This window comes from Homarus americanus, unplaced genomic scaffold (genome assembly GCF_018991925.1).
Source record: "Homarus americanus isolate GMGI-L3 unplaced genomic scaffold, GMGI_Hamer_2.0 scaffold29847, whole genome shotgun sequence".
NCBI lineage: Eukaryota > Metazoa > Arthropoda > Malacostraca > Decapoda > Nephropidae > Homarus > Homarus americanus.
In genome coordinates this window covers 1-12031 of record NW_024729405.1, presented here as the reverse complement: position 1 = coordinate 12031, position 12031 = coordinate 1, and the positions used below count along the sequence as shown (strand labels likewise).

The following is a 12031-nucleotide window of genomic DNA, read 5'->3' as shown; positions in this document are numbered from 1 at the left end:
CCGTCAAAGTCAATCGGGGTCGATTTGATAGAATACTACAGAAACTTGCACACCCGAATGGGAGACAGTCAAAGTCAATCGGGGGTCTATTTAATAGCATACTACAGAAACTTGCACACCCGAATGGGAGACCGTCAAAGTCAATCGGGGGTCGATTTAATAGCATACTACAGAAACTTGCACACCCGAATGGGAGACCGTCAAAGTCAATCGGGGGTCGATTTGATAGCATACTACAGAAACTTGCACACCCGAATGGGAGACAGTCAAAGTCAATCGGGGGTCGATTTAATAGCATACTACAGAAACTTGCACACCCGAATGGGAGACCGTCAAAGCCAATCGGGGGTCGAGCATACTTTACAAAATGATCCGAGAATCTGCACACACACCGAGTGGGAGACGGTGATGAAAACGTCCGCCCTTATATGTTCGATTGCACTATTTCACTATATTAAGGGGAGAGGGTGCCTTCGCACACATATTCGGTGTGAAATATCTTCCGCCCCCCAGCGGAGCGCTTCGGCGCCTCTGCGAAGCAAAGCGCGGCATTCAAAAACAACAACCAAAATTGCCGTCGCTTTCCCTTCCCTGCCCTGCCATGGCTGGAGCAGCATAGCAGAAGAAGAGAGAGAGAAAATAGTCTCATGGGGTCAGAGGAATGGCAGTGGAGCCGACGCAGAATTTCACTAGCCAGGTCTGTTCCACCAGCTCATTATTACTCTTCTTCGGCGACACGCCGCCACCACGTTTCGCGCCGGTATTGCAGCAGCAGCATCATGATGTTATGGCCTATTGTAAGTCCGAACTGGGTTATTCCGGCTGTTTCAACAGTCGGGTTTTAACCTTGCCTAACAAACGATCAAACAACTTCCACTCTCGAGGTGCGGTACGGTGACTGTCCTATCGTCCGCTCTTGTATGCTTGATTGCACTATTTCACTATATTAAGGGGAGAGGGTGCCTTCACACACCTATTCGGTGTGGAATATCTTCCGCCCCCCAGCGGAGCGCTTCGGCGCCTCTGCGAAGCAAAGCGCGGCATTCAAAAACAACAACCAAAGTTGCCGTCGCTTTCCCTTCCCTGCCCTGCAATGGCTGGAGCAGCAAAAGGAGAGAAAATAGTCTCATGGGGTCAGAGGAATGGCAGTGGAGCGGGTTCTATGAATTTCACTAGCAAGGTCTGTCTCCCAATTGAACATTATTACTCTCTCGGCGCACACGTCGCCACCACGGTTTCCGCGACAGCAGCAGCATCATGATGTTGCGTCTATTGTAAGTCCGGAACCGGGTTATTTGGCTGTTCGCGAACAGTCAGGTTTTAACCTTGCCTAACAAACGATCAAACAACTTCCACTCTCGAGGTGCGGTACGGTGACTGTCCTATCGTCCGCTCTTGTATGCTGGATTGCACTATTTCACTATATTAAGGGGAGAGGGTGCCTTCACACACATATTCGATGTGAAATATCTTCCGCCCCCCAGCGGAGCGCTTCGGCGCCTCTGCGAAGCAAAACGCGGCATTCAAAAACAACAACCAAAATTGCCGTCGATTTCCTCTCCCTGCCCTGCAATGGCTGGAGCAGAAGGAGAGCGAGAGAGAGAATAGTCTCATTGGGTCAGAGGAATGGCAGTGGAGCGGGCTAATGGCGAGTAGGCTCGCGATCTATCAATTACACTAGCCAGGTCGCTCTCCCTATTGAACATTATTACTCTCTCACGTCGCCACTGCGGTTTCCGCGACAGCAGCAGCATCATCATGATGTTGCATCCACCAATTAGTCCGGAACCGGGTTATTCGGCTGTCTGCGAACAGTCCGGTTTTAACCTTACCCAACATCCACTCTCGAGGTGCGGTACGGTGAATGTCCTATCGTCCGACCTTGTATGCTGGATTGCACTATTTCACTATATTAAGGGGAGAGGGTGCCTTCACACACATATTCGGTGTGAAATATCTTCCGCCCCCCAGCGGAGCGCTTCGGCGCCTCTGCGAAGCAAAGCGCGGCATTCAAAAACAACAACCAAAATTGCCGTCGCTTCCCTGCCCTGCAATGGCTGGAGCAGAAGGAGAGAGAGAGAGATTTTAGTCTCATTGGATCAGAGGAATGGCAGTGGAGCGGGCTTATGGCGAGTAGGCTCGCGCTCTATCAATTACACTTGCCAGGTCTCTCTTCCGTTTGGACATTATTTACTCCGTCTCTCTCTCTCGGCGCACACGTCGCCACCCTACTAGTTTCTGTCACAGCATATGCTGCGGCCTTTCAGTCCGGAACGGGGCTCCCCTTCGCCTTGCTGTCTGCCCAACTTAGCGGACTTGCGTTGGCTGATCACCCCGTCTGTGCCGGCCTTCAATGCAGCGCCCAACCGTCTCTTGACCGAGATTCATTGCACTATTCCACGCGCAAACGGCTACCCTAAATGTGCATAGACAACGCTCATGGTTCAACACGACCAGGGCGCAGTCTGGGAGCCGAGTATATTAAAAAGAGAGTTTAGCAGCCAAAACTCGTCAAAGCACACGTTGGGTTACCCCATCACCTAACAACGATGATGGCGGTTCCCACCCGTGAAATACACAACCTAACCAATATTGGGCGACGATGGCGCTCATGAGCCCACGTCCCCACAAACAGTAAGAGAGAGTGAGAGAGGAGGAGATTGGCCAACGTGCGGTCCCTCGCCCAATGTCTTATGCCTCACTGGGGCAAAGAGAAGAGAAGAGGAGCGGATAAGGGAGGAGATTGGCCAACGTGCGGTCCCTCGCCCAATGTCGGCTGCCTCGCTGGAGCTGGGTAAAGAGGAGAGGAGCGGATAAGGGAGGAGATTGGCACACACGGTGGCGCTGCCGGCGCCGAGGATAGCAAGAGAAGGTGCAGTTTGATCTGATCATCTGGTTTGCTATTTCTCTAAGGCCAACGTGCGGTCCCTCGCCCAATGTCTTCTGCCTTGCTGGGGCAAAGAGAAGAGGAGCGGATATGGGAGGAGATTGGCTTGCTGTCCCTCGCCCAATGTCGGCTGCCTCGCTGGAGCTGGGGCAAAGAGGAGCGGATAAGGGAGGAGATTGGCACACACGGTGGCGCTGCCGGCGCCGAGGATAGCAAGAGAAGGTGCAGTTAAATCTGATCATCTGGTTTGCTATTTCTCTAAGGCCAACGTGCGGTCCCTCGCCCAATGTCTTCTGCCTCTCTCTCTCTCACTATTTTGGCCGCCGTGATAGGCGCCGCCAACAGCAGCAGCTACCTGGTTGATCCTGCCAGTAGTCATATGCTTGTCTCAAAGATTAAGCCATGCATGTGTAAGTACAAGCCGATTTAAGGCGAAACCGCGAATGGCTCATTAAATCAGCTATGTTTCATTGGATCTGTAAACCCACTTACTTGGATAACTGTGGCAATTCTAGAGCTAATACATGCAATTGGTCTCTGACCGCAAGGGAAGAGCGCTTTTATTAGTTCAAAACTGGTCGGGCCCCGGTCCGTAACCCACCTGTGGTGAATCTGAATAACTTCGGGCTGAGCGCACGGTCTCCGCACCGGCGCCGCTTCTTTCAAGTGTCTGCCTTATCAGCTTTCGATTGTAGGTTATGCGCCTACAATGGCTATAACGGGTAACGGGGAATCAGGGTTCGATTCCGGGAGAGTACGGCTACCACATCTAAGGAAGGCAGCAGGCACGCAAATTACCCACTCCCGGCACGGGGAGGTAGTGACGAAAAATAACGATGCGAGTCTCATCCGAGGCCTCGCAATCGGAATGAGTACACTTTAAATCCTTTAACGAGTATCCATTGGAGGGCAAGTCTGGTGCCAGCAGCCGCGGTAATTCCAGCTCCAATAGCGTATATTAAAGTTGTTGCGGTTAAGAAGCTCGTAGTTGGATCTCAGTTCCGGACTGACGGTGCACCGCCCGGTGTTTACTGTCACGCTCCGAACAGCCGCCCTGCCGGCTCGCACGGGATGCTCTTTGTCGAGTGTCCCGAGGGCCGAGAGAGTTTACTTTGAAAAATTAGAGTGCCCAGAGCAGGCTATTTGAATGGGTCTTAATGGTGATGCATGGAATAATGGAACAGACCCGGTTCTATTTTTTGCTGGTTTTCGAACCAGAGGTAATGACCACCGGAACAGGCGGGGCATTCGTATTGGCGACGCTTAGAGGAAATTCTTGGACCCGTCGTGAAGATCTAATCCATTGCAAAAGCATTGCCAAGGATGTTTTTATTAATCAAGAACGAAAGTTAGAGGTTCGAAGGTTCAGATACCGCCTAGTTCCCAACCATAAACGATGCCAACTAGCGATCCGCCGGCGTTATTCCCATGACCCGGCGGGCAGCTTCCGGGAAACCAAAGTCTTTGGGTTCCGGGGAAGTATGGTTGCAAAGCTGAAACTTAAAGGAATTGACGGAAGGGCACCACCAGGAGTGGAGCCTGCGGCTTAATTTGACTCAACACGGGAAACCTCACCAGGCCCAGACACCGGAAGGATTGACAGATTGAGAGCTCTTTCTCGATTCGGTGGGTGGTGGTGCATGGCCGTTCTTAGTTGGTGGAGCGATTTGTCTGGTTAATTCCGATAACGAACGAGACTCTGGCCTACTAAGTAGTCGACGGATCTCCAGAAAATGGTGTCCAGTTCGCAACTTCTTAGAGGGATAAGCGGCAATTCTAGCCGCACGAGATTGAGCAATAACAGGTCTGTGATGCCCTTAGATGTTCTGGGTCACACGCTGCCACACTGAAGGCGATCAACGAGCTTTTCCTCCGGAGGAGCGGGTAACCTGTCTGCTAAAGCCTTTCTGATAGGACGGGGCTTGCAATTGTTTCCCATGGGATCTATGAATTCCCAGTGCAAGTCATCAGCTGATTACGTCCCTGCCTCTGTACACACCGCCCGTCGCTACTACCGATTGAATGATTTAGTGAGGCCTGCGGACTGGCGCTCTTGGATTGTCGGCCCCGTTGCCCGCGAGGGTTTTCTGGGGTCGTCGCCTCGAGCTGACGGAAAGATGTCCAAACTTGATCATTTAGAGGAAGTAAAAGTCGTAACAAGGTTTCCGTAGGTGAACCTGCGGAAGGATCATTAACAGAGAGAAAGAGAACGGGGCGCTCTTAAAACTACTACTACTCTCCTGATTTGGGCGGTCTCGGGCTCTGCTCTGGCAACTCCAGCAGCGAAAGAGGACAATCCAGGCCCCCGCACCAAAAATAGGTACCACCACGCTGTAGGTGGACCACACTCGGGCGAGAGCGCGAAGACCGGAGGAGGAGGACGGACGGGGCTTTGGACGGCTGCCCGTCCGTTCCTTACTACCGGCGAATAAGCCTCTTGACCCAAAAAGAGTGAAATTCAAGTGTCAAAAAACAACAACAAGCCGTCCGGCCAAACCCAAACCACAACCTTGGGCTATGTCTGTCAAACCCTTTCATGGAGACTCGACCTGTGATGGTTAGTCGCAAAAAGACCAAATGGCAAATACACAACTCTTAACGGGGGATCACTCGGCTCGTGGGTCGATGAAGACCGCAGCAAACTGCGTGTCGGTATGTGAATCGCAAGAATACCAGATACATCGACAAGTTGAACGCATATTGCGGCGGCGGCAGCCATATGAGCTTGTCGCCGCCACTCCTCTACGAGGGTCGGAAATATACATCCATCGATTGCTGCGAGTTCGATGCCTGCTGACTGTCTCCCCGACACGAGGGTAACCCGAACCGAGACACGAATGGCCGTCGGCCGCTCATGGCTGATGCTGCACATGTTCTAAGAGGCACTCCATCCCACGAAGAGGAAACGAAACCGGGTCGGATATCTTTTAAGTAAGCCCCGCCGGAATTTCGTCTATCACCTCGAAAAGAGTGCTTGGCATGCATTGCAGTGGAACCTAAATTGATGAGTGCGCCTGGGCCTGCAGTCTACCATGTAGTGGTGCAGGCAGAGAGATGAGAATGCTTGGGTGACGCCGTGCTCTTCCTCACGCGCTCCTCCACCCTCTCCCACGGTCAGACGCGGTGTGGGCGTTCTCTTTGAGAGTTCGCCACGAGTCCACGTCTATCTCATGACTGGGAGGGAGGCAGAGGGAGTTCTCTCTAAACGCGTTAAAGACGGTGTTGCGCCTCATAACGGCGCTCGCCGGGATAGAGCACTAGTTCTGCAGCCGGAAAGGCCGCTCACGCCAATTAATACTGCGACTCTCTCTCTCTTTCTCCGGATAAACAAGTGCCACTGCTGTGGCATGCGGGAACGGGGAAAGAGGTCAAAGTTTAAGCGGCAAAGGTGCGGCCGAGTAAGGGCGGAACACGAGCGTATATGCATTAAAACTGTGTGTGTATATGACTCTGCGAGAGATGTTCTGCTGGAACACTTTTCCTATTGGCTATTTACCACTCGTTGAGAAGGAACGGAGTCAGGGGTGGGAGTGCCGGCGCCATGGCCGCTGGTACCCCCGCGACAAGCCCCTCAAACCTTCCTGCCTGGTAATGTCGGTGGTGAAGAAAGTCGGTGGCAGAGCGTCTTCCGCTTCGTGGTTGGGGAACTTGTTCCTCCTAAGGATGATGAGACCACGATCGACCTCGTAGTAGGAGAGAGCTACCCGCCAAATTTAAGCATATTAATAAGCGGAGGAAAAGAAACCAACAGGGATTCCCTTAGTAAGGGCGACTGAACCGGGAAAAGCCCAGCGCATAACCTCGATGTCTTCGGGCACGAGGGGTGTTGCGTTTCAGAGGGTCCAGCACGCCGTCCCATACCGTCTAAGTCAAGCTTGAAAGCGGCCACTGCCCATGGAGGGTGACAGGCCCTTATGGCGGCGCCCGTGAGGGTACAGATGGGACGGTCGGAAAGGGCCTCTGTAGAGTCGGGTTGCTTGAAAGTGCAGCCCAAAGCAGGTGGTAAACTCCATCTAAGGCTAACTATGACCACGAGACCGATAGCGAACAAGTACCGTGAGGGAAAGTTGAAAAGAACTTTGAAGAGAGTTCAAGAGTACGTGAAACCGTTAAGAGCCAAACGGGTGGAAACTCGAAGGTCGAACTGAGGGGATTCAGCTCATCGGCTGTCGGCTGGGTGGGGTGTTGTAATTGAGCGACCCAAAAATGTTTGGGCGCGCCCCCACTCACGCTGGCGTCGGCGGGCGTATTTCGCCTGGTAGTAGGTCACCGCGACCCGTTGCCGGGGACGTCGAAGGCCCGGTCGGACTGGTACCTCGCCGCCGACTCTTCAGCTCGTCTAAAAACGCGACGGGAACCACCGGTGTCCTTATTGCCCTACACGGTCGCCGAGAAGAGCTATGCCGCCGCTTCGGCGGCGGTTTTGCTCTCGCGGTGTGTGCAAAGGTCGGTGATCCACCTGACCCGTCTTTGAAACACGGACCAAGGAGTCTAACATGTGTGCAAGCCAATGGCCTACTAAACCCAAAGGCGAAATGAAGTGACGGCGCCCGGGGAAGCTGTAACAGGCTCTCCGTGCGTCTTTGCCGATCCTCGATCGTTGCCCAGGCTCGCCCACGCCGCGCATAAGCGGGTGGAGCATTTTCCCCGTCTCTGGACGTTGGCGGTGGAGGCCGTCAGGCGATGGTCGAAGCTTAACTTCGGCGGGAGGGGCGAGGCCCGACTTGCTAAGACGCCATGCCAGTTCACCCTCGAAGCGGCTGTCGGTGGTGCCGGCGGAGGCGCACCGCAGGCTCGCTGGGCAGCGTCGCAAGTACCATGAGCATAGATGTTGGGACCCGAAAGATGGTGAACTATGCCGGGCCAGGATGAAGCCAGAGGAAACTCTGGTGGAGGTCCGTAGCGATTCTGACGTGCAAATCGATCGTCGGAGCTGGGTATAGGGGCGAAAGACTAATCGAATCATCTAGTAGCTGGTTCCCTCCGAAGTTTCCCTCAGGATAGCTGGAACTCGCAGGGTGAATTTCATCCGGTAAAGCGAATGATTAGAGGTCTTGGGGACGAAACGTCCTCAACCTATTCTCAAACTTTAAATGGGTGAGATGCCGAGCTTGCTTGTAGGGATGAAGCTCCGGCGACTAATCTGAGTATCTAGTGGGCCACTTTTGGTAAGCAGAACTGGCGCTGTGTGATGAACCAAACGTCGAGTTAAGGGGCCTAAATGAATGCTCATTCAGATCCCATTGAAAGGCGTTGGTTGCTATAGACAGCAGGACGGTGGCCATGGAAGTTGGAATCCGCTAAGGAGTGTGTAACAACTCACCTGCCGAAGCAACTAGCCCTTAAAATGGTATGGCGCTCAAGCATTCTCCCGATACTCGACCGCCGGGCGCACTACCGGCCTCGCTCTCAAGGCGAGGTCTCGAAGCCCCGGTGAGTAGGAGGGTCGCAGTGGTGAGCGCTGAAGGGTTTCGGCGTGGGCCGGCCTGGAGCCGCCACTGGTGCAGATCTTGGTGGTAGTAGCAAATACTCGAGAGAGACTCCCTTGATGACCGAAGCGGAGAAGGGTTCCATGTGAACATCAGTTGGACATGGGTTAGTCGCTCCTAAGCCCAGGGCTAAGGCCTGATCCACGCTCTCTCGAGGCAATGCAACACGAAAGCAGAGGAGAAGAAGAAGAACCATGAACCATAGGGCTCTATCTATCTACCTCGGTCTTATGGCGCAATACCAGTCTAACAAAGTGAAAGGCCAAAGGATGAGTGGCGAAAGGAATACGGTACTTATTCCGTAACCAGGCCTGAACCCTAGCGGGTGTGGTGTGCGCCCTTTGGGAATGCTACATGCCCGCGAAGGGTCTTGGCAACTGAAACCAGCTCGCGTCCACCGGCGGTGGTCCGGGAAAGAGTTCTCTTTTCTGTTTAAGGCGCCGTGGCCCTAGAAATCTCTCATTCAAAGAGAGGGCGTTGGTAAGACGGTTAGCCGTAGAGCGCCGCGGTTCTTGCGGCGTCCCGAGTGCCACCGCCGGTCCGTGAAAAATGTGAGGGTGGTTATCCCAGGCAGCATTGTCGGAACTCGTTTCCGGCGGCGTCTGCTTTTCGGGCCTGTGCGTACCCATAACCGCATCTGGTCTCCAAGGTAAGCAGCCTCTGGTCGATAGACTAATGTAGGTAAGGGAAGTCGGCAAATTAGATCCGTAACTTCGGGATAAGGATTGGCTCTGTGCGGGAAGCGGGCCTGGGTTCGGGCGCAGGACTGGGCGAGGTGACGGTAGGGACGTTAGGGCAAACTGCCGTGGTTCGTCCGGCGAGGGATGATGTCGCACATGTGCGCTCCTCTCTCGTGCGGGGCGCGCTGCGGTGGCCTAGCGCCTCTCTAAACCGAGCTCGGACAGGCGTACCTCCGGCCCTTCCGTGGAACGCGCTAGGCTGCGTGGGCGTGTTCTCGGGCGGTGTTCGCCGTCCCTCCAAAGCTCTTGTAGAAAGAGGTGCGGGGGGGGAGGCGGGGCCGTTCGGTTCACTACAATCCCACTTCGGCTGGCGCCCAGCGATCAACTCAGAACTGGCACGGACCAGGGGAATCCGACTGTCTAATTAAAACAAAGCATTGCGATGGTCTTTGATGGATGTTGACGCAATGTGATTTCTGCCCAGTGCTCTGAATGTCAAAGTGAAGAAATTCAACCATGCGCGGGTAAACGGCGGGAGTAACTATGTTGTGAAGGATCTTTACAGCCACGTAGGGACAAGCATTTGCGTTCCCGGCGGGGAGTCAGACCCCATCCCCATGACCAGAGGAGTGAAGCAGGGATGTCCATTGTCCCCCTTCCTTTTCTGTGCCGTGGTGGATGAGTACCTGGAGTCCCTGGGTCCTGCCGTTGGATACCGCCTGGACGATGTAACGTCGGTGGCGGTGACAGGATTTGCGGACGACCTGGTAATAGTCTCTGAGTCCAGGCTCGGGATGCAGAGGAGCCTGAATCAGCTCGACCGGTTCCTTGGTGCGAGGGGACTGGCCGCGCAGCCCACGAAGTGTGCCACACTGGGTCTTGAGCGGGCTGCAAGGGGTAGGTATGGTGTGAAGCTCAGGGTCGTGACCGAGGAATGCTTTACAATGCTGAACTCGACCATGGGTCTGGCCGAATACCTACCAAGAATTGAACCTGATGAGTACGTGAGGTACTTAGGGCTCCAAGTGGGGCCCTCAGGACTTGAGAGACCGGGGAGTAGGGTCGATGGCGAAAAACAAAAACTCCAGAACATCATGGAGAAAATAGGAGGTTCTTCGCTGAAACCCTTGCAAAAGATCAAGATACTGAAGTCTCAGATTATCCCGAGGCTTCAGTATAGGTACGTGAAGGGATCCTGTTCTATGAACCTTCTCAGGGCACTAGACAGGACCCTTCGCGACCGGACCAGGCAATGGCTCCACCTACCTCGGACGCTCAATACAGCGGCCATTGGCCTACCCATGAGAGACGGGGGTGTGGGAGTGCCCTCGCTACTGGAGACCGTTGCCCAGCAGAAGATGGGACTGCTACGGCGTCTCGAGGCCTCAGACGACCCTGCAGTAAGGTTTATAGCCTCTGGGGGTCTCTGGGGTCGCGAAGTCGGGGCAATGGCGAGGCACTTCCGGGTAGGCCATGTAGACAACAACACCTTGTCTCAATTGAAAAGGTCGCTGTTGCGGAAGAAGAGGGAAGAGTGGAGTACATCCTGGCAGGCAAGGGGGCGGAGAACTTCTTTGGAAGCCGGGCCAGCAATACCATCTTGCGAAATGATCTAGGCCCAGGCAGGAAAGCCATCGACCTATTGCGACTCAGGTCTCAGACCATCAATTGCCGAGTCTCTAGAGCCATTGGCCGGGTGCCTAATGAGGACTTGGGAAGATTGACCTGTCGCCAATGTGGGGAAGGGCAGGAGGATATACTACATCTCTTACAGAGGTGTCCTGCTGCCCAAAACCACAGGGTGACAAGACATGACCGTATACTCCTTAAGCTAAAACAGTGGCTACAGGGAGAAGGCTTCCATGTACTCTTAGAGCCGCGAGTACAAAGTGGTCACACGTTCGTGAAGCCTGATCTGATCCTGCAGAAAAATGGCCAGTACTCGGTGCTCGACGTCTGTGTGCCCTTCGAAAGCGATATTAACACCCTTCGCTTAGCTGAGCAGCACAAGATCGATAAGTACCGTGCACACGAGGTCGACATCAGGAGGTTCATTGCCAACAACAGCTCGCTGCCTCCGGTAGCTGCAGTGAACTTCCTGGGTGTTGCCTTCGGGGCACGAGGTGGCATAAGACCAGCCACTATCAAGCTGCTCAGCCGGTTGGGCATCAGACGCGCGGGCATCGAGATACTTGTCACAATGGCCATTGAGGGATCTATAAACATCCTTAGATCCCTCAGACTGCAGGCGGACGGCTAGGATGTCGCTCCGCGGCCCGAATGCTGGGGCTGGGGCGTTCGCCCACACTGCAAGCAGGGCAGTTTGATCTCATCCCTGCCAAAGAGCTCCAATCCACCGGGGTGCTGCTGCTCCCGGGACACACACGGAGTTCGGGCCTGCTGTGGCGGGCGCTCTATTTTAAAAAACTTAGACAAGAGGCTCTAACTCATTCACTCGTTTAAATTTTTAGTTAGGTTTTAGTCCTCTCCTGACAAGTCGGAGATGACCATCGCTCCGATTCCTTCTGCAACAGAGACACGGACAGCAGCCTCATCCATGAGATCCACAAGTGTGTCACCACGAGCAACTGGCAGCCCTCCCAAACCAGCAGCCGCCAGCAGGGCCGGCGGGTAATAAATAAGGCCCTTAAAATATCTTTATGGGGTGGGACGGGGTGCCAGTTGCCAACTACATCTAAGACATCCGGTGACCAACATCCAAGCACTGCGGGGAGCTCCCTACCAGGATGGATATTGCGGAAGGGAAGAAATGCCAGGAGAGTGGTTGTGCAGGGAACCTGGTAATCCCTGCAAGATAGTCAGATTTTAGGGGCACCGTTGTGCATTTAAGTTTTTAATTTTTAAAGAAAATTAGATAAAGTGAAGAGCGTCCGGGCACGCAGGAAGCGGCTCCGTGTTGTTGTCATTAACAAATATTGTTGTGAGTATTACTAGCCAAATGCCTCGTCATCTAA

General features: G+C 54.0%; 1 non-coding gene across 1 annotated transcript; it reads left to right on the top strand.

The window, feature by feature from the left end:
- The first annotated feature begins 5477 nt into the window (after positions 1–5477).
- Positions 5478–5641, top strand: LOC121866716. Its single transcript, XR_006089011.1, has one exon. It is a non-coding gene; the product is annotated as a 5.8S ribosomal RNA (ribosomal RNA).
- Positions 5642–12031: the final 6390 nt, after the last annotated feature.